General features: G+C 39.4%; 1 pseudogene; it reads left to right on the top strand.

The window, feature by feature from the left end:
• Positions 1-13,895, top strand: part of LOC101407768 (lysine-specific demethylase 3A-like) — a 66,941-nt pseudogene extending 53,046 nt beyond the window's left edge.
• Positions 13,896-23,799: the final 9,904 nt, after the last annotated feature.

Raw genomic sequence — 23,799 nt, 5'->3', positions numbered from 1 at the left:
CCAATCTTCCTCACCAAAGATAGATAGATAGATAGATAAATAAATAAATAAATAAATAAATAAATAAAAAATAAAATCCACTCGTACAATGTATATAGTCACAAAATATTAATGATCTTCTGCAGACCAAATGTTTTTTAACCATAATTGTCATGCATCAAATTCACAGCCAGAATCCCCAAAATTAAAAAAAAAAATTGCACAATACAAATAATAACTTAAAAGACATATAAACACACTTCTTACAGAACTGTGCTTCGAGAAACCCCATTTGTTGAGTGCCACTGAAGGCATATTTTCCCAAACAGTTGCTCCAGGTACTTTTGTTTGAAAATCTATCCCACTGGGCACAGGTGTTATTGGATGAGCAAAAAAGAAAGATATCCTCGTGGCAATCAGAAAGTTTTAAGGTCTTTCAAGTTATATAAGATGAACCTGTAGAAACGTTTAAGTGTTCTCAGGATGCAAAGTTGGAGCTGAAATGGGATAGCAAACCAGTTGGGAAAAGTGTACAGCAGCCATGTCTTGAGGTCAAACCTCCTACTCAGATATGCAAGAAACCCTAAGATGCATAGCTTGTTGGCCTCTTCCCGTCTCGTCGCATAATCTGATGGTGTGTGAATTTCACAAAGGATTCATATTGTTCTGCTAGACTGGTATAGAGGATTTGCTCATACCTCTCCCAAATTTGACCTTCCTAGTCTTTTAAGAGATGCTCACATATTATTCCAACTTGTCGGAGGGTAAAAGCGGGGCTGGAAATTAGTTCTTCCTCCAGGAGGAACCTGGAGAACTAGGTGCTGTGCGTGCTGAGGCGTGAGGCTGACTTTCCAAAGCACAAGCTTCACTCTGATGAACAACTTCTGAATGTCTCCACCTCCGATAATGACTATATCCTTTTTCTATGTTCTGAAGAATTTGCTCCGGAGTTGGAAGGCGGCCCCGGCTGCGGGGCAGCGGCGGGCTACTGCAGAGTGCGGTCCGTGTCTGGGGCGCGGCGTCCGGGGTCTGGTGCCCGCAGGACCGAGGGGCGGAGGGGCGCCGCGCCGCCGCGTCGGGGATCCGGGCTCAGCAGCGCCGCCTGGGCCGCTGCAGCGTCGCCCCGCGCGCGCGCCGCCAAGTGGTCAGCGTCCAGGAGCCGAAGGGGCTGGAACCCCTGGCTCCTCAGCGGAGCTCGCGGGCTAAGCTGGCTCCAATGACACCTCCAGCACCCCCACAGGAAGTGAGTTTAATAATAATGGTCATAAGTATCACTAGAATGTACTGTGATTAATTAGCAATTGTAAAGTATTATGTAAACATCAAACATGGATAAAATAGTGGAACAACTGAAATCGGGTCTCTGAGATCTAAGGAAAAAGAAACCACACTTATTGTTTTGTATTTTGATATGCTTCCTCCGGGTTTATAGTTTTGGAAGACTTTAAAAATACCAGACCCATGATCCCAAGTTTTTCACGTGTGAGGAGCCCTTTTTAACATAAAATATTTTACAGGCCTTTATGTGATTAAGTTTATAACTGGTATCTTTTAATGAGAAAATACATCGGAAAAAGCTATATTGATTCATTAGTATATTTAAATAAACTTGTATTTTATTAGTCACGGGCTGCACGCGGTGTGGTGAAAAGGCCAGCTCTAGAGTCAGATTGCTGGGTTTCTAATCCTGCTCCATCATTTCCTCCTGTGCTGCAAAGGAACTTCTAGCTATCAGTTTCCTAATATTTAAAATGAGGAAAAATAGTACTTATTTCACAGAGTTGGTATGATGGTTCACTGATATATGACATGATAAGCCCTTAGAAGAGTACCTGGCATATAGTATATTCACTTTTAAAATAACACATATATTTGTATTGGACTCAATTTATGAGTGACATGTGTTGTCCAGTGGGCTGTATAACTCAGTACAGTGCCTGGCAAGTAATGGCAGCCTGAGTGAATGAAATCACACAGATCTGGGTTCCAATCATAGCTTTGCCATTTCTAAGCAGCTGCCTAAGTTACTAGACCTCTCAGCTGTAAAGTGAGGATAACTTCATAGGTCTGTTGTGAGGATGAAGTGAGCTAATGTATGTAAAGTACTTAGTGTAGTACGTGGCACATGCTGCCTCAGAGATGTTTGCTGTTAGCAGGAATTCGGACTATGAAACTGAGAGCTGGAGATGTTAAACAGTCTGTATCAGCCTACTCAACCGTTCATCAATGTTATGGCTGGAAACCCCTGCCCAGGAAAGCAATTTGTAACTCATTTCCTTACTTCCTCCTCTTCCTCCTGCTAACTAAACCAGAGAAATAGGTTTCTAAGGCTTCTTTTGACTACTTAAGTGTAGAAGACGCTATTGGATGGCTACCCAACAGTCATTCCTTTCTCTCTTGCTGTCAGGGCCCCAGTTTGTTTGGAATGAGGGTAGATTGGATTTTTGTTCCCCATCCTTCATTCCTTCTCTGTAATAGGATTATACATCTAAACCTTTTGGCATGTAAGTTTGTGGCACTTTCCACTGGGGTAGGTAGAGTAGGTATCCCTGCCCAGTTTGTGTTGGACTTGGCCAGATGATTTGTTTGGCAGATGGAATGTTACTGGACATGACATGAGCAGAGGCTCTAAGTGTGTTAGCGTGATTTTATCTAGCTTCTTGTGCCCCTACCATTTGCTGTGAGAAGAATATGCCACGAGTGGCCAGTAGTGCCAGAGTAAGAAGATACGTGGGACAGACATGAAAACACACACAGCCTGGATCCAAGCCCAGCTGATCCCAGCCAAACCTAGCAGAGTCACAGATGACCTACACGCCCATAATTGAGAAACAAATGCTTATTCTTATAAACCACTAAGATTTTGGGGTTGCTTGTTATGGAACATGATCACAGTAATAGCTGACTAATATAGGCACTGGTCTGCCCAGCTCCAGGGGATGAATCATAATTGATCTAAGCTAATCCTGTTGTTTTTTTCCGTACACTTTATTTCCAGATTCTCTTGGAGCTAGGGGTGATCAAATGATCCAGAGTTGGCCAATGAAATATATAAAGATGTCTACTGGGGACTTCTGGAAAAGCTTTTGCTTCTTTGATAAAAGGCACAGTAGGGGCTGGAAGTAGTCTTTCTCTCTTCTTCTTTGCTTGAAAATTCAGTGGATGTCTTGAGACCATAAATTGAAAGGCACAAAGATGAAAAGCTAACAGCTAAGGGTGATGGAGCAAACAAATAGAAAGTCTAGGCTGCTGATGACATGGCTTAGTGGTTGACCAACATCAATAACCACCTATCACTACACTTCTTAGTCAGATTTTCTGTTTCTGTTTCTTGCTTCCCAAGGCATTCCTAACCTAAAAACATAAAATAATGTCAGTTTAGTCATCCTAGTCACTATTTCTCTGAGGTGAGTGATGAAAGAGAAAAGAGAGCTGTGTGATCACGTCTCCTTACACCGACTCTAGGAAACCTTCTTATTTATTAGTTGTTAGAACCTGGTATTTTTTCTGTGCTGCCTCTTTGTCAAAATGTTTGTAATAATAATGAAGCAATTGGCATATGGTTGCCTTTAACCAAAAATGCAGTGGGGATTTGGTTGCAGAAAGGTACACCCTGGCTAACGTTGGAGGCCACTATGTCAAACGGTGATTTCTGAAAAGGAAGCTATGTCAAGTGTGGAGCCACACAGTAAGAGCATCTCTCAGAGTGTTGCTAGGGCGCGAACTGTCAAAGGTGTTCAAAATATGTGTGATGTGTGTGATACCACCATCTTGAACTTGCACTGGGTGTATCCTCAGTGTGAATTTGGAGTGTGTGTAGATTGCCAGATGGAGAGGAAAAATTTTCAACAGGGTGCTCCCTATAAGACTTTCCTTGGCTGAGATGCATGAAGAGTTGGGTACATGAACCAGGGAACTTGACATCTACACAGATTATTCTTGGAAAAGCTCTCTATGATGTTGAAGGCTGTTCATGTTGTAAGAGCAAAATGTGGAATAAAGGCAAATTGTCCTTGTTCACGGAGGCAAATTCAAGCTCTTTTCAAAGCCAGCCTTGAAGGAAGACATAAAACAGACCAGACTTCCTTAGTTAGAGAAAAACCTATTCTTGGTGCCATGCTCCTACAGAATCCCTCAGTGTTGGAGCCAGCAGCTATGGGTGGGAGTGCAGCCTCCAAACCAGCAGCATGAAATCAGCATCTCCAATCAGCACTTCTCCTTTAAGCTGGTTGACAGATATGACCAGCGGGAATATCAACAAGGAAAAAAAGATGGAAAATGGACTCAAGGAAACACTAAAAATCCTTGATGACATCTTTGCTTCTTTGGTAGAAGATAAGACTTCCCCCAATTTATGACAGAACCTCAAGGACTGGTGACAACCTAACACTGTGACACTCCTCACTGTTGGTTGTGTGGTAATTGTTTGCTGTGCTTGCAAGATCCCAACAACAAGAGCAACTGGCATGTGTTCAGGGAGTACTGGAAACAAGGGCCCTTGGTGGTGTCTGGAGTGCATTGTAAATTGAATACTGAATTTTGGAAAACTGAATCCTTCAGCAAAGAGTTTAGTGACCGGGAAGTCGATCTAGTTAATTGTAGGAGTGTCTTAGTCTGTTCAGGCTGCTATAACACAATACCATAAACTGGATAGCTTAAAAAACAAACATTTATTTCTCATAGTTGTGGAGGGTGGGAAATTCAAGATCAAGGTACCAGTTGATTTGGTATCTGGTGAGGGCCCACTTCTTGTTCACAGATGGCTGTCTTCTTGCTGTGTCCTCACATGGTAAAAGGGGGCAATGGAGCACTCTGGGGTCTTTTTTACAAGGGCACTAGTCCCATTCTTGAGGGCTCTGTCCTCACACCTAAGGGCTTCCCAAAGGCCCCACCTCTAAATACCATCACATTGGGGATTACGTTTCAGCATATGAATTTTGGGGGTTACAAACATTCAGTCTATACCAAGGACAAATGAAATTATCACAGAAGCCACCGTAGGAGACTGCTGGAATGGATTTGAAGATGTTCCAAATCTCTTGGGGAATGAAGAAGAATTAATGATGTTGAAACTTAAGGACTGGCTATCAGGAGGAAATTTTAGAGATATGATGCCCTCCAGGCTTGATGATCTGATGGCCAACATTCCATCGTTTGAGTACATGAGGTGAGATGACAAACTGATTTTGTCTCTAGGCTGCCAAACTACTTTATTTGGCCAGATTGGGGTCCCAAGATGTATAATGCTTGTGGATCAATTACTCCAGAAAATCAAAATTGTGGAGCAACATCTTTACTGAGACGTATCTAATGCAGCTAATGTCCTGGTCTATGTAGGAATTCCCAAAGGACAGTGTGACGAAGATACCTTAAAACAGTTCAAAGTGGAAATTCTCACGAATTCACAATAAAACAATTTATTATAGGAAAAGAGAAGCCAGGAGTCTTCTATCCCACATGTGCTAGTAAAGACACGGAGAAGATAGGAGAATTCCTTAAAATGGCGTCAGAAGAGCATTTTCAAGAAAACCCAGAAACCTTGATCCTCTTAGTGATCAGAGCTGGTATTTAGACTGATCACTAAGAAAGCATCTTCATCGAGAGTATGGAGTTCAAAGATGGGCTATTATGCAGTTTCTCAGAGATATGGCATTTATTCCAGCAAGAATTCTACATTAAGTTCATAACTTATATAGCTGTCTCAAAGTGGCTGAAGATTTTCTTTCTCCAGAGCATACATCTGGCTTACTCAGGAAATCTGTTATCTGTCACAGACTCATACCAATTGTGAAGTTAAATTACAGATGAATGTTATCTACCATGCAGTGCAAGATGTGCTTGCTATACTGAAAGCCAGTGAATCTAGTTTTTGGCAAATACTAAGGATTCCAGAGATGCCTTAACCCCTGTACAATGGAAATGAATTATTGGCCACTGTTCATACTCTTCAGGCAGGATTCCTGTGGACAAAAGAATTATGTTACCTTATCTTTTTTATACTGTACATGACTTTTGAGGGTCTAATTTATATTTCTAGTGTTTACAGACACTGTGTGTGTATTAATTATTTACAGGACATGCGTCCTTAAACTGTGACTTCTCACCTAATACAGAGCTTTTACCAAGCTGTAAAAACAAAACCATTTATCAGCCCTGGAGCAATACCTGCAGTATCCCCTAGCTATTTGGTTGAATAGCTTAGTCAAAATGCACTTATAACTATTAGGAATCGCTCTGTACAGTTTATTTGAGTTGTATTTTGTTTCGTGTTTGTTTGTCTGAGTACCCCCTCCTCTGCCCTTTAGGATTCAGAAGAGCAATGGAGGAAATGAACAGCTAATGATGCAGTTCTTATTGTATTGCATAGGATTGGCATTATATAGAAGAAATCAACTATTGTACAGTTCCTGGGGTTCATCATCTTTATTAAATTGTTTTATTTAAATGAAGCTTTGCTAATTTTAAGTGTTAAGCATTTTGCATTAAAATATTCATATAATAAAAAGTTTACAAAATACCTTTGCTAAAAAAAGTGATGTAGCGTCAAAATATGCAAGGCAAAAACTAATGGAATTGCAAAGAAAAACAGACGAATCCACTCTCATAATTGGAGACTTCAACACCCATCTCTCTGAATGGATAGATCCAGCAGGCAAAAAATCAGTATGGACATAACTGAACTCAATAACACCATAAATCAACTGGATATAATCAACATCTATAGACCACTTCATCCAACAACAGCAAAATACATATTCTTCTCAAGCTCACCTGGAACATTCACCAAGATAAACATTCACCAACATCACATTTTGGACATAAAATACACCATAACAAATTTAAAGAATAGAAATCATACAATGTCTGCTCTTAAACCACAATGGAATTAACTAGAAATCAATAACAGGAAGAGAACTGGAAAGTCCCAAAATACGTGGAGGTTAAACAACACATTTCTGAACAACACACTGGTCAAAGAAGATATCAAGATAAATGAAAAGAATACTTTCAACTAAAATAAAAACACAACTTATCAAATATGTGGGAGGTGGTGAAAGCAGTGCTTAGAGGGAAATTTATAGCATTAAATGCATATATTAGAAAAGAAGAAATTTCTGCAATCAGCAATCTAAGTTACCACTTTAGGAAACTGGAAAAAGAAGATCAAATTAAATCCAAAGTAAGCAGAAGAAAAGAAATAATAAAAATTAGAGCAGAAGTCAGTGAAATTGAAAACAGGAAATCAATAGAGAAAATCAATGAAACCAAAAACTGTTTCTTGGAAAAGATGGATAAAATTGATAAGCCCCCAGCCAGGCTAAGAAGAAAAGAGAGTACACAAATTACTAATATCAGAAATGAAAGAGGGGACATCACTATAGATCCCACGGACATTAAAAGGATAATCAAGGAATACTATGAACAACTCTATGCCCACAAATTTGATAACATAGATCAAATGGACCAATTCTTTGAAAGACACCATCTGCAAAAACTCACACAAGAAGAAATATATAATCTGAATAGGCCTATAAATATTAAAAAATTGAATCAATAATTAATAACCTTGCAAAACAGAAAGCACTAGGTTCAAATGAGTCCACTTGTGAATTCTTCCAAATGTTTAAGGAGGAAATTATACCAATACTCTACAATCTCTTTCAGAGGAGAGAAGCAGAGAGACTCTGCCTAACTCATTCTATGAGACTAGCATTACCCTCATACCAAATCAGACAGAGACATTACAAGAAAATAAAACTACAGACCAATATCTCTCATGAAAATAGATGTAAAAATCCTCAACAAAATATTTGAAATAAAATCCAATGATGTATAAAAACAATTATCTACCACCACCAAATGGGATTTATCCCCGGTATGCAAGGCTGGTTCAACATTTGAAAATCAATTAATGTATTCCATCACATCAACAGGCTAAAAAAGAAAAATAACAATTTAAAAATCTTATGAATATATGCAGAAAAGACATCTGAAAAAATCCAACACTCATTCATGATAAAAGCTCTCAATAATCTAGGAATAGGGGAACCTTCCCCAACTTGATAAAGAATATCTATGAAAAACCCCAACAGCTAACATCATACTCAATGGTGAGGAACTTGAAGCTTTCCCACTAAGATCAGAAACAAGGCAAGGATGTCCCCTCTCTCCACTCCTTTTCAACATCATACTGGAAGTTCTAGCAAATGCAACAAGACAAGAAAAGGAAATAAAAGATATACAGATTGGGAAGGAAGAAATAAAACTCTTTGTTCACAGATGACGTGATCACCTACATAGAAAACCTGAAAGAATCAACAAAAAACTCTTGAGACTAATAAGCAATTACAGGAAAGTTGCAAGATCCAAGGTTAATATACAAAAGTCAATTGCTTTCCTAAATACCAGCAGCAAGCAAGTGGAATTGAAATTAAATTTCAAATTTACCTAATACCATTTGTATTGGTACTCAAAAAAAGAGAAATGTTTAGGTAAAAATGTAACAATATATGTACAAGAGCTATATGAAGAAAACTGCAAAATTCTGATAAAAAAATCAAAGAAAAACTAAATAACTAGAGATATAGTACATGTTCATGGATAGGAAGATTCAATATTGTCATGATGTCAGTTCTTCCCAACTTGATCTATAGATTCAATGCAGTGCCAAACAAAATCCCAGCAAGTTATTTTGTGGATATCAACACACTCATTCTAAAGTTTATATGGAGAGGCAAAAGACCCAAAACAGCCAACACAATATTGAAGGAGAACAAAGTTGGGGGACTGATATTACGCAACTTCAAGACTTTCTATAAAGCTACAATAATCAAAACAGTGTGGTATTGACAAAAGAACAGACAAATAGATCAGTGGAACAGAATAGAAGGTCAAGAAATAGACCTACACAAATACTGTATGATCTCACTCATAAGTAGAAGATAAAAACACCAACAAACAAACACAGAGACTGAGATTGGGTTGGTGGTTATCAGAGGGGAAGGGGGGAGGGAGGGAGGCAAAAGTGATGATTAGGCATATGTGTGTGGTGATGGATTGTAATTAGTATATGGATGGTGAACATGATGTAATCTATGCAGAAATAGAAGCATAATGATGTACAGCTGAAATTTATACATGTTATAAACCAATGTTACTGCAATAAAAATAAATAAATAAATAAATAAAAATAGAAATAGACATACAGAAATATAGTCAACTGATCTTTGGCAAAGGAGCAAAGGCAATGCAATGGAAGAAAGATAGTCTTTTCAACAAATGGTGTTAGAACAACTGGACTTCCACATGCAAAAAAATGAATCTAGACACAGACTTTATACTCTTCACAGAAATTAACTGAAAATGGATCACAGACCTAAATGTAAAATGCAAAACTATGAACTCTTAACGATAACATAGGAGAAAACCTCAATGACCTTGAGTATGGCAATGACTTTTTAGATACAACCCCAAAGGCAGAATCCATGGAAGAAAGAATTGATAAATTGGACTTTATTAAAATTGAAAACTCCTGCTCTGGGAAAGACAACGTCAAGAGAATGAGAAGACAGCCACAGGCTGGAAGAAAATATTGGCAAAAGACACATTTGATAAAGGACTGTTATCCAAAATGTAAAAGAACTCTTAAAACTCAACAATAAGAAAATAACCTGATTAAAAAATGAGCCAAAGACCTTAACAGACACTTCACCAAAGAAGATATATAGCAAATAAGCATATGAAAAAATGCTTCATATTAGGGAAATGCAAATTAAAGCAACAATGAGATACCAGTGCACTCCTATCAGAATGGCTGGAAACCAGAATACTGACAGCACCAAATGTTGGCAAGGATGTGGAACAGCAAAAACTCTCATTCTTTGCTGGTGGGAATGCAAAATGGTACCGCTGCTCTGGAAGTCATTTTAGTGGCTTCCTAAAAAACTAAACATACTCTTGCCATATAATCCAGCAATCATCCTCCTTGGTATTTACCAAAAAGAGTAGAAAACTCACACAAAAATCTGCACACAGATGTTTACAGCAGCTTTATTCATAATTGCCAAACCTGGAAGCAACCAAGATGTCTTCAGTAGGTGAATGGATAAACTGCCGTACATCCAGATGATGGCATATTATTTAGCACTAAAAAGAACTGAGCTATCAAGCCATGAAAATATATGGAGGAAATGTAAATGCATATTACTAAATGAAAGAAGACGCTCTGAAATGGCTACATACTGTATGATTCCAACTATATAACATTCTGGAAAAGGCAAAAATATGGAGACATCAAAAAGCATCCGTGGCTGCCTGGTGTTGCGGGGCAGGGCGGAAGGAGGGATAAAAAAAAAAAAGTGATGGGGCCGGCTGGGTGGCGTAGTGGTTGAGTTCACGTGCTCTGCTTCAGTGGCCCAGGGTTCACAGGTTCGGATCCTGGGCGCAGACCTTCACACCACTCATCAAGCCATGCTGTGGCGGCATCCCATGTACAAAATAGAGGACGATGGGCACAGATGTTAGCTCAGGGCCAATCCTCCTCACCAAAACAAAAAGAAAAAAAAGAGAGAATGAAAAAAAAAGTGATGTCATGTTAGATTATCACATACTCAATTAGCCCACTTACTGCTGCCGTTTCCCAGTGTTCAATTTATGCCATATGGCAACAAGTGGGGTTTCAATGCATTCTGATACAATTTCTTTTTTGTGTGTGTGAGGAAGATCAGCCCTGAGCTAACATCCATGCCAATCCTCCTCTTTTTTTTGCTGAGGAAGACTGGCCCTGGGCTAACATCTGTGCTTATCTTCCTCCACCTTATGTGGGACACCGCCACAGCATGGCCTGACAAGCAGCGCTTCGGTGCGCACCTGGGATCTGAACCCGGGCCACCAGCAGTGGAGTGTGCGCACTTAACCACTGCGCCATGGGACCGGCCCCTGATGCAGTTTCTTAAACTGGTTTGGTTTAAGAATTTTTAACACTTTCATGTCATAAGAAGTTGAATGAGAGATACAACAACTATTACAATAATTAACATTATAATATTAACATTATTGAGTGTTACATAGAATTAAATAGAACTTATTTAGTGAAAAAGATTCTGATTTTGTAATCAAAGAACGCAATTGGAATTTGAATTCTATTGTTCATTCACCATATGACTTTGGGCAAGTCACTTAAGTTCTTCTGGGTGTACTAATCACTCTTCTAACTAATTTACAATTATGGAGATCAATGAGGTCTTCCATGGTATTACATTGCACTTTGTAAACAGCAGAGGGGTCGAGATAGATGAGTTTCTATAAATAGTACCTGTCTCCAGGACAGCTGTGTGCACTGACAGTGAGGCAGCAATTTCCATGTGGTTGTTCTGAGGAAGGACATCTGGTTAGAATCCTCTCCTGCTATTGAACAGTACGCCTGTCTATATGTGATGACGATGGTCTGCTCTGCTACTGGGTAAGCCATGGTTTCACGTCCCACTGGCCTAGAACAAATTGACCCCATGCGCTGTTGCAGCTTATGGACAGACTTCATCTTACTTTTTCACAAAGTATAAACTCAAAAACTGGTTGAATAAAATTGAATTTTTGGGCACCAGAAACTTCCAGGCACTCCTTGGCATGATTAGAACATTGTGGATCTTTGCAGGGAAATAAAGCTTCCCTGGATTTCTTCATGCTCCAGTAAAAGGTCCTAGCCTCCCAACACTCTTCACATACCCTGAGACTTAGATCTGTGTCCACTTATCTGGTTAATCACTCTGATCTGAAATGACAATAAAAGTTCTCTTATATCCCTGAGAGAGCCAAACGGTTACAACACAGACTGGGGCCCTAGGCTAAGCCCCAGGGTGCCAGCACTACCGATGGCAGTGCTGTCTCCTTTGGTATGAAGCCCAGACTCTTGCAGGCATCTTTAGGTCATAAAAATTGAGACACATGGGGTTGTCTGGCCCCTGGAGGTATTTTTCACATGAGGAACAAGGACTCTGACTCATTATATTTCTAAGGAGACTATTTCAGGAGGGGAGGGAGACAGCTGCCTCCTTCTTTATAAGCAGAGAAAAATCACTTTTCATCACCACTCACCTATGGAGTGTCCAGCTACTTGAGTAAGACATTTGATCTGGGTCTCATTGCAATACCCTAAGGAGGCCAATATGCTTATTATTTACTCTAAGGTAATTAACACAAAATCTGTCTCATCTAGAATACCTCATGTGCATATTCATGATAAAATTTATGAAGATAAATATTAACAACTCAATGGTTTTGACATAATTATAAAATTATCTCCTGAGTTTCTAGCCAAGGGGATTGATGGCCAAGATGTGGCCTGAACTGTAGATGCCTCCCCCAACTCTTCCTTTAAAAAAAAAAACAAAAAACAAACGCATAAACTTTATTTAGGAAAAACACCTTGTGAGTCTGGGTCAGGGCATAAGCAGGAGCATGCAGTGACTGGGAAGTGAAAGGGTAGGGGTACTACAGCACAGCTGGGACTTGGGGAGGGCCAGAAGTCCTGACTCCTGGAGGGCACGTTGTGACAGGTTAAAGGGGACACAGGAGCCAGAGGTCAGAAGTCTTGGAGGTGAAAGTTCTTTGGGAACTTATCTGCTGCTGTTCTAGGACTTCTACCCTTATGTAGGGGTGGGGTGTTCCAGAGGCCTGAGGGGAAGGCTGGTGTGTGTCCCTCCAGGTCCAGGGAGGCTCCTCCCCCAGCAGCAGCAGGTCCCATCAGAGACAGACTATCTTGTCAGGAAGAGCCAGGACAGAGAACAGCCCTTCATGGTAGGTCCACAGCTCCAGCTTTGCCTCCAAGGTGGGATGTGTCCAGGAGCTCCAGTTTCCAGGGCTTGGAGGAGGGATGAAGATCTAGAAGCTCCCAAGCATCATCTCTTTGGATCCATCATCCAAAGATGAAAAGGCCAGGGGCAGAGCCCAGGGTGGGAGTCTGAGTCGTTTTCTTAGCTCAGTCATTCAATGGATTAAAAAAACTGGAACAAACAAAAACAGCCAAAAATAAAAAATAAAACCAAGCTAAAGCTAACAAGCATCTCTATCTCTTGGATGACTCTAGTTCAAGAGGGGAAGTCTCCATTGTCAAGGGAGTCTTCATTCCCTCATCCTCCTCAGAGAGAATTCTTAGTGGGATACACAGAGGCTCCCAAAGAGGTACCAGACTGGGCAGGATCAGAGTAAAGGCCCTGGATCCCTCAGAGGGATACTTACAGCACACCAGCCTCCCCATCCTCATCCAGCAAAAGGCTGGAGGCCTAGGCAGCCCAGCTCAGGTAGAGGGAGGTGCTTGCCACCAGGTGCTTATCAAAGTCTCATTTGATGATGTGGGTTGTCCAGCAGATGGGGATTACGGTCAGGACCAGGATGATGAAGATGATCCCAGAGGTGAGCACCGGATGGACTATGGGCTCCTTGTCTTCTACACAGGTGTTATACCTGGCCCCAGCAAGGTAGAGCAGCAGGCTCATCAGGGCAACAAAGAAGATGGGGAAGCAAAGGGATGTCAGCAGCCTGCAGCTTGTAAGGGAAGAGCCAGCAGAGGTATCCACCTTGCACTGCCTCTGACCCGTGCTGTGTACCACACAGGACATCCACAGCCCCTCCCATACCAGCTGGATGGCAATGATTCTGTTGCTGAGTCAGGTGGTCACCTTCCACAGAGGCAGGATCCAAGCATTCACCCAGCCGAGCTACGTCTGGATGATGCCCAGAATTTGCGGACTAGCCAAGGCTATGCCGAGGTTGAGAAGGAGCACAAAGGAGACCAAAGGGCCTCCAGAGGGGAAGGATGGGGGCAGAAGTGGGGATCACTGGACCACTGCACAGCCAGCAGAAGGGGTGGAGACCCGGCTCCCACTCAGACTCCTCAGAGAGAGGATGCTCCAGACTGAGGGGGTGCTGCATTCACTGCAGGCCCTGGGGTGGTGGTAAGGAAACCTGCTTGCTGGCTTTGGGAACCGCAGTGGTTAAGGGAGCAGATCCTAGAGCCAAATGGAGCTCGAATCTCCACTCTGCCACTTACTAGTTCTTTGACCTTGGGCGATTCACCTAACCTTCCTGGGCCTCAGTGTCCTACCCTGAAAAATAGAGATAACAAGACTGAATTTTAACATGTAACTACATCTTAAGGTATAGATTAAATGGCACATGGTGAGCCCTAAATAAACGTTGGTTATTATTCTCATTATTATGTTATTATTATACCCCTGGGGCCCTTAAGAAAGTTGGAATTATCTCTGTGATGAGATGTGTCATATCTGACTCTCCGTCCACTGTTCCCTCGCCCTCCTGTCTCCCAAAACACACACACACACATCTGGCCTGGAGCACCGAGAGGGCAGGACCAGCGTGGGCATCGCTGTGGCTTGCACGGAGGTGTTTGTTGAATCGTACATCCTCCTTTTAGTTGTGTAAAGAATTCTGCACACCGATGACATGATTGTATATATAGAAAACCCTAAAGAATCTGTTGGAAAACTGTTAGAAATAATCAACAACTACAGCAAAGTTGCAGGGTACAAAATCAATCTACAAAAATCAGTTGCATTTCTATATGCTAATAATGAACTAACAGAAAGAGAGCTCAAAAAGATAATACCATTTACAATTACATCAAAAAGAATAAAATACCTAGGAATAAATCTTACCAAGGAGGTGAAGGACCTATACAATGAGAACTACAAGACATTATTGAGGGAAATCCACGATGACATAAAGAAATGGAAAGATATCCCATGCACGTGGATTGGAAGAATAAACATAGTTAAAATGTCTATATTACCTAAAGCAATCTACAGATTCAATGCAATCCCAATGAGAATCCCAATGACATTCTTCACAGAAATAGAAAAAAGAATACTAAAATTTATATGGGGCAACAAAAGACCCCTAATAGCTAAAGAAATCCTAAAGAAAAAGAACAAAGCAGGAGGCATCACAATTCCTGACTTCAAAACATACTACAAAGCAATAGTAATCAAAACAGCATGGTACTGGTACAAAAACAGACACACAGATCAATGGAACAGAATAGAAAGCCCAGAAATAAAACCACACATATACGGACAGCTAATTTTCGACAAAGGTGCTAAGAACATGCAATGGAGAAAGGAAAGTCTCTTCAATAAATGGTGTTGGGAAAACTGGACAGCCACACGCAAAAGAATGAAAGTGGACCATGTGCTATCGTCATTCACAAAAATTAACTCAAAATGGATCAAAGACCTGAAGGTGAGACCTGAAACTATAAAACTCATAGAAGAAAATATAGGCAACACACTATTTGACATTGGTTTTAAAGGAATCTTTTCGGATGACATGTCTACCCAGACTAGGGAAACTAAAGAAAAAATAAACAAGTGGGACTTTATCAGACTAAAGAGCTTTTATAAGACAAATGAAACCAGAATCAAGATGAACAAACAACCAACCAGCTGGGAGAGAATATTTGCAAAACATACATCTGACAAGGGGTTGATCTCCATAATATATAAAGAACTCACACAATTGAACAACAAAAAACAAACAACCCGATCAAAAAATGGGCAGAGGAAATGAACAGACACTTCTCCAAGGAAGATATACAGATGGCCAATAGGCACATGAAAAGATGCTCAACATCACTAATCATCAGGGAAATGCAAATCAAAACAACACTAAGATACCACCTCACGCCTGTTAGAATGGCTATAATCACCAAGACAAAAACAACAAATGTTGGAGAGGATGTGGAGAAACAGGAACCCTCATACACAGCTGGTGGGAATGCAAATTAGTGCAGCCTCTATGGAAAACGGTATGGAGATTCCTCAAAGAATTAAAAATAGAGATGCCCTATGATCCAGCCATCCCACTACTGGGAATCTATCCAACGCACCTGAAATCAACAATCCAAAGAGGCTTATGCATCCCTATGTTCATTGCAGCATTATTCACCATAGCCAAGAAGTGGAAGCAACCTAAGTGTCCCTCGACTGACGATTGGATTAAGAAAATGTGGTATATATATACAATGGAATACTACTCAGCCATAAAAAAAGACAAAATCGTCCCATTTGCAACAACATGGATGGGCCTGGAGCGTATTATGTTAAGTGAAATAAGCCAGAAAGAGAAAGACAAACACTGCATGATCTCACTCATATGTGGAATATAAACCAACACATGGACAGAGAAAACTGGACTGTGGTTACCAGGGCAGTGGGGGTGGGGGGTGGGCACAAGGGGTGAAGGGAGTCATATATGTGGTGATGGACAAACAAAAATGTACAACCCAAAATTTCACAATGTTAGAAACCATTAAAACATCAATAAAAAAAAAAAAAAGAATTCTGCACACCATTGTAGGCTTCTCTAGTCTATTGGTATATTCAGCAATGAATTATTGCTATCAAAGCGTTACTGTCTTAATTGTGAAAGAGATTATGTAGTACTCTTGCAATCAGGAACTATCAGAGCTGGAAGGCGTATCAACGATGACAGTCTCCTCCCACTTTGCTGATGAGGAAAGAGACGCCCATGGAAGTTTAAATGACTTTTGCAGTAATTTAGCAGAGCCCCTGTGACTGAGCTACTCATTTTTTGCCCTCCAAGAGCTGCTTGGGTAGATTCTATAACGTCCTGAATAGGAAATATAGGCTCATAGTAACTGGCATACAGATTGCTCCTGCTGGAGATCTTCCAAAACATGTAGAGATATTCAGCGTGGCCTAAATTCTTATTAAAAGCTGAAAGTGTTAGAAGACAAAGGCAAAATATAAAATAGCAATTTATTGTCCTTAGTTCAAGATATTCCCAATTATTGGACATACCAATGAAGGTGTGCTTTCTGGATAGTTTAGTTTCAATAGCCAATCATATACACATATCTCCATGCTCCTTTATTTAAGGGACCTGGACATATTGGTATGTTTTGTAGTGTTCAATGCAGTGTTGAATGTTTCCTTTAGGTTGTCTTATATAGTCAGTAGCATATTTTTTATGAAGGTTATGAATTGGGGGATTGAGAGGAATGTTACACAGGTTAGACACACCAGAGGGATAGAGTGAAATGGATTTAAGCATATTCAGTTAGCAGGAGTTCCAAAAATCTCCCAAATTATGGGACTAGAGACAGGGCAGAAATGCAGAACAGATTATGACCCATAATGAGAAACTTTTGAGCAGGAGTTCTTAGTGCCCTGAAAGGAGGAAATATGGGAATGGTAAAGATCTCAGAATTCAACATGGGGGATACAGCTGGTTCAGACACAATAGAATAGGAGAGCAAGATAAATGCAAAGGATGACAAAAGAGCGGAGAGTAAGGGAAGTAAGCAAAGGATGGTGTTATCAATGCTGAAGTTAGACAAATTGGTTAAGAGGAAATGGTGGCTGGGAAAGTTGAGGGTGGTAAAACTCTATGAGGAAAGAATAGTCATCAGGATACTTAGGTGAGGAATATGAGCAGTTTGGAGACAAGCTAAAGATAGCCGGACAGGTTGCAAAGACTTGGTCCTGCAGTAATAGAGACAGCAGAAGTAGAAGAATTTTTATATAATTTTTTTGTATTTTTATTCTGAAAACTTTTAACCTATAGAAAATTTACAAGAAGAGTACATTGAGTATCCACACTCTTTACCTAGATTTACCAACAGTTAACATTTTGCTAGATTTGCGTTTTATCTATCTATCACATACACATCTTTTTTTCTCTGAATCATTTATATTACCTTCGAATTTTAAATGGTTTATATCACACTTCACACCTAAATAGTTCATCATATATTTCCCAAGAACAAGAGCATGGCTACATGACTGCAATTCACTTATTGCCTTCAGGAAATTTAACATTGATATAATCCTATATCTAAAATTTGTATATATTTAAATTTCTCCAAGTGTCCCCAAAATGTCCTCTATAGCTTTTATCCCCTCCAATCCAGGATCCAACATTGCATTTGTGTGAACATTGTGTGAACAATGTGTGAACATTGCATTTAGTTATGTCTCTTTTAGTCTCCTTTGATCTATAATAGTTCCCTAGCTTTATTTTCTTTCAAGACTGTCATTTTTGAGTCCAGATCAGTTGTTCTGCAGAATGTCCCTCAATTTGAAGTTGTCTGTTTTCTCATGATTGGATTTGGGTTAAACATTTTTTCAGGAGTAGGACATAAGTGAACTATAGACAATAAACTTTACAGTAAGTCATAATGCACCAAAATGCCACAAGCCTGCTGTGATTCTGCTTTTCACTTTGAATGTGTGTTTTGTAAAGAACAAATGGGATGATTACTTAGTGAACTGGGGACGTGCTGAAAGCTGATCTAGACTTCCATGACATAAACTGGATCCATCTCAAAATTCTACTTCAGGGGCCAGCCTGGTGGCATAGCGGTTAAGTTCGTGCACTCTGCTTCAGCAGCCCAGAGTTCATAGGTTCAGATCCCGGGCGCGGACCTACACACCACTCATCAGGCCATGCTGTGGTGGCATCCCACATGCAAAAAACAGAGGAAGATTGGCATGGATGTTAGCTCAGGGACAATCTTCCTCACACACACACACAAAAATCCAACTTCACTCTGTGCTACATATAGCTCAGGAATCACAGTGCTGGTTTCTGTTATTGATAATCAGATCTTTTCAATATAGAGCTTATGTTTTGCACTTTTCTTTGTCTTAAAGGACTGATTCAAAACACAGATATAATATGTTTGGCGATATAAATGTCAGGTGTTAACCTCAAGATAGATTTGATGCTTTTGTATTATTTTATGGAGGTCACATTGGTTTACAACATTGTGTAGATTTCAGGTGTACACATTATATTTCCGCTTCTGTGTAGACTACATCATGTTCACCACCAAAAGTCTAGTTTCCATCTGTCACCATACATATATGCCCCTTTACCCCTTTCGCCCTCCCCTCACTCCCATTCCCTCTGGTAACCACCAATCTGTTTTCCTTGTCTATATGTTTGTTTATGTTCCACATATGAGTGAAATCACATGGTATTTGTCTTTCTCTGTCTGACTTATTTTGCTTAGCATAATACCTTCAAGGTTCATCCATGTTGTCACAAATGGCACAATTTCATCCTTTTTTATGGCTGAGTGGTATTCCATTGTTTATATATGTATATTTATATATACCACATCTTCTTTATCCATTCATCCATTGATGGGCATTGGGGTTGCTTCCAAGTCTTGGTTATTGTGAAGAATGCTGCAATGAACATAGCGGTGCATGTATCTTTTTGAATTAGTATTTTTGTTTTTTGGAAAAATACCCTGAAGTGGAATAGCTGGATCATATGGTATTTCTATTTTTAATTTTTTGAAGAATCCTCATACTGTTTTCCATAGTGGATGCACCAGTTTGCATTCCCACCAGCAGTGTATGAGTGTTCCCTTTTCTCCACATCCTCTCCAACACTTGTTATTTCTTGCTTGTTAAGAACAGCCATTCTGACATGTGTAAGGTGATATCACATTGTAGTTTTGATTTGCCTTTCCCTAATAATTAGTGATGTTGAACATCTTTTCATGTGCCTGTTGGCCATCTGTATATCTTCTTTGGAAAGATATCTGTTCATATCCTCTGCCCATTTTTTTTTGGTTTTTTCTTGAGGAAGATTTGCCCTGAGCTAATATCTGTTGCCAATATTCCCCTTTTTCTCTTTTTATGTGAGCAGCCACAGCATGGCCGCTGATAGATGAGTGGTATGGGTCCATGCCTGGGAACTGCCCCGGGCCACCAAAGTGGAGCGCACCGAACTTAACCACTAGGCCACTGGGGCTACCCCCTCTGCCCAATTTTTTTTTTCTTTGGTGAGGAAGATTAGCCCTCAGCTCACATATGTTGCCAATCCTCCTCTTTTTGCTGAGGAAGATTGGCCCTGGGCTAACATCCATGACCATCTTCCTCTACTTTGTATGTGGGACGCCTGCCACAGCATGGCTTGATAAGAAATGCATAGGTCCATGCCTGGGGTCTGAACCTATGAACTCCGGGCCACTGAAGTGGAGAGCATGAACCCAACCACCACACCACTGGGTGAGCCCCCTCTGCCCATTCTTTGATCATATTGTTTGTTTTTTTGTTATTGAGTTGTATGAGTTCTTTATATATTTTGGAAATTAACCTCTTATCAGGTATATGATTGCATATATTTTCTCCCAGTTGGTGGATTATCTTTTCATTTTGTTGATGGTTTCCTTTGCCATGCAGAAGCTTTTTAGTTTGATGTAGTCCCATTTGTTTATTTTTTTTTCTTTTGTTTCCCTTGCCTGAGGAGACGTGGTATTCAAAAAGATACTGCTAAGACCAATGTCAAAGAGTGTACTGCCTATGTTTTCTTCTAGGAGTTTTATGGTTTCAGGTCTTACATTCAAGTCTTTAATCCATATTGAGTTAATTTTTGTGTATAGTGTAAGGTAATGGTCTACTTTCATTCTTTTGCATGTGGCTGTCCAGTTTTCCCAACATCATTTATTGAAGAGAATTTCCTTTCTCCATTGTATGTTCTTGGCTCTTTTGTTGAAAAATAGCTGTCCACAGATGTGTGGTTTTATTTCTGGGCTCTCAGTTCTGTTCCATTGATCTCTGTGTGTCTGTTTTTGTGCCGGTACCATGCTTTTTTGATTACTATAGCTTCATAGTGTATTTTGAATTCAGGGATAGTGATATCTCCTGCTTTGTTCTTTTTTCTCAGCATTGCTTTGGCTCTTTGGGGACTTTTGTTGTTCCATGTAAATTTTAGGATTCTTTGTTCTACCTCTGTGAAAAATGCCATTGGGATTCTGATTGGGATTGCATTGGATCTGTAGATTGCTTTAGGTAATATGGATATTTTAACCATGTTTATTCTTCCAATCATGAGCATGGAATATCTTTCCATTTCTTTATGTCTTCTTCAATATCTTTCGGTAATGTCTTACAGTTTTCAGTGTATAGGTCTTTTATTTCCTTGGTTAAATTTATTCCTAGGTATTTTATTCTTTTTGTTGCAATTGTAAATGGGATTGTATTCTTGATTTCCTTTCTGCGAGTTTGTTGTTAGTGTATAGAATTGCAACTGATTTTTGTATGTTGATTTTGTACCCTGCAATTTTACTGTATTTGTTAGTTATTTCTAATAGGTTTTTGGTGGATTCTTTATGGTTTTCTATATATAGAATCATATCATCCACAACTAGTGACAGTTTCACTTCTTCCTTTCCAATTTAGATCCCTTTTATTTCTTCTTGCCTAATTGCTCTCTGGCTAGGACTTCCAATTCCATATTGAATAAGAGTGGCAAGAGTGGGCATCCCTGTTTTGTTCCTGTTGTTAGAGGAATAGTTTTCAGTCTTTCACCATTGAGTATGATGTTGGCTGTGGATTTGTCATGTATGGCCTTTATTATGTTGAGGTACTTTCCTTCTATACCCATTTTATTGAGAGTTTTTATCATAAATGGATGTTGAATCTTGTCAGATGCTTTCTCTGTATCTATTAAGATGATCATGTGGTGTTTATTCCTCATTTTGTTAATTTGATGTATCACATTGATTGATTTGCAGATGTTGAACCATCCCTGCATCGCTGGAATAAATCCCATTTGATCATGGTGTATGATCCTTATAATGTATTATTGTATTCAATTTGCTAATATTTTGTTGAGGATTTTTGCATCTATGTTCATCAGTGATATTGGCCTGTAATTTTCCTTTGTTGTGTTGTCTTTATTTGTGGTTTTATTTGTGTTGTCTGGTTTTGGTATCAGGGTAAATGTTGGCCTCAGAAACTGAGTTAGGAAGCATCCTGTCCTCTTCAAGTTTTTGGAAGAGTTTGAGAAGGATAGGTATTAAATCTTCTTGAATGTTTGGTAGAATTCATCAGAGAAGCCATCTGATCCTGGACTTCGTCTTTTTGGCAGGTTTTTGATTACTGTTTCAATCTCTTTACTTGTGATTGGTCTGTTCAGATTCTCTATTTCTTCTTGATGCAGTTTTTGGAGATTGTGTGATTCTAAGAATTTATCCATTTCTTCTAGGTTATCCAATTTGTTGGCATATAGCTTTTCATAGTATTCACTTATAATCCTTTGTATTTCTGTGGTATTCCTTATAATTTCTCCTCTCTCATTTCTGACTTTATTTATTTGAGTCTTCTGTCTTTTTTTCTTAGCGAGTCTGGGTAAGGGTTTGTGAATTTTGTTTATCTTTTTAAAGAACCAGGTCTTAATTTCATTGATCTTTTCTATTGTTTTTAGTCTCTATTTCATATATTTCTGCTCTGATTTTTATTATTTCCTTCCTTCTACTGACTTTGGGCTTTGTTCTTTTTTCCAGTTCTTTTAGGTACAGTGTTAGATTGTTTATTTGAGATTTTTCTTGTTTTTTGAGTAGGCCAGTATTACTATAAACTTCCCTCTTAGTACAGCTTCTGTTGTATCCCGTTAGTTTTGGTATGTTGTGTTTTCATTTGTCTTTAGGTATTTTTTGATTTCTCCATTGATCCAACAGTTGTTCAGTAGCATGTTGTTTAGTCTCCACACATTTGTGACTTTTCCAGCTTTTTTCTTGTAGTTAATTTCTAGTTTCACACCACTGTGGTCAGAAAAGGTGTTTGATATGATTTCAATCTTCTTAAATTTATTGAGGCTTGTTTTGTTTCCCAGCATGTGGTCTATCTTTGAGAATGTTCCATGTGCACTTGAGAAAAACGTGTGTTCTGCTGCTTTTGGATGGAATGTCCTATATATATCTAGTAAGTCCATTTGGTCTAGTGTTTCATTTAAAGCCATTGTTTCCTTGTTGACTCCCTGTCTGGATGATCTATCCATTGATGTAAGTGGGCTGTTAAAGTCCCCTACTATTGTTGTGTTACTGTCAATTTCTCCCTTTAGGTCTGTTAATAGTTGCTTTATATACTTTGGTATTCCTGTGTTAGGTGCATATACATTAATAAGTGTTATGTCTTCTTGATGGAATGTCCCTTTTATCATTGTGCAATGTCCATCTTTGTCTCTTGTTACCTTTTTGGCTTGAGCTCTATTTTGTCTGATATAAGTGTAGCTACACTCTCTTTTGATTGCCTTTTGCTTTGCGTATCAACTTCCATCCCTTCACTCTGAGCCTATGTTTGTCTTTAGAGCTGAGATGGGTCTCCTGGAGGCAGCATATTGTTGGGTCTTGTTTTTTAATCCATACAGCCACTCAATGTCTTTTTATTGGTGAATTCAATCCATTTACATTTAGAGTGATTATTGATATATGCTGGCTTAATACTGCCATTTTATCTTTTGTTTTCTCTTTTTCTATATTTCCATTGTTTTTTTTTCCCTTGTATTTCTGCCTGCCATTTCAGTTTGGTTGTTTTCTCAGTTTTCTCTTTATTTATGATTTGTGACTCTGCTCTGATTTTTTTTTTGTGGTTACCATGAGGTTTGTATAAAAGATCTCAGTTGGTCCTTTTTTTGCTGATAGCATCTCGTCTCCGTTAGCCTATGCAGGTTCCATACTTTTCCTCTTCCCTTTCTATATTTTTGTTATCCTTTTTTGTGTTGTGAGTTTGTGACCAAACTGAAGTGCTTATAGTTATTTTTGATGCTTTCCTTTCCTTTAGCCTTTATGTTATAATTAAGTGTTTACTAACCTATTCTGATTTGGAGTTGCAATTTTCTGATTCTTTCTGTTTATCATGATGCTCAAAGCTTTGTAAACCTTTGCCTTTTTGTTTTGGGTAGGAGAGCTCCTTTCAACATTTCTTGTAAGGCAGGTAAGGTGGTGATGAATTCCATCAACTTTTGTTTGTCTAGGAAAGCTTTTAT

Source organism: Ceratotherium simum, chromosome 9 (assembly GCF_057802395.1).
Source record: "Ceratotherium simum simum isolate JZ-2026a chromosome 9, ASM5780239v1, whole genome shotgun sequence".
NCBI classification, from domain to species: Eukaryota; Metazoa; Chordata; class Mammalia; order Perissodactyla; family Rhinocerotidae; genus Ceratotherium; species Ceratotherium simum.
Note: the sequence above shows the minus strand (reverse complement) of the source record. Positions and strands in the feature narration are given on the sequence as shown.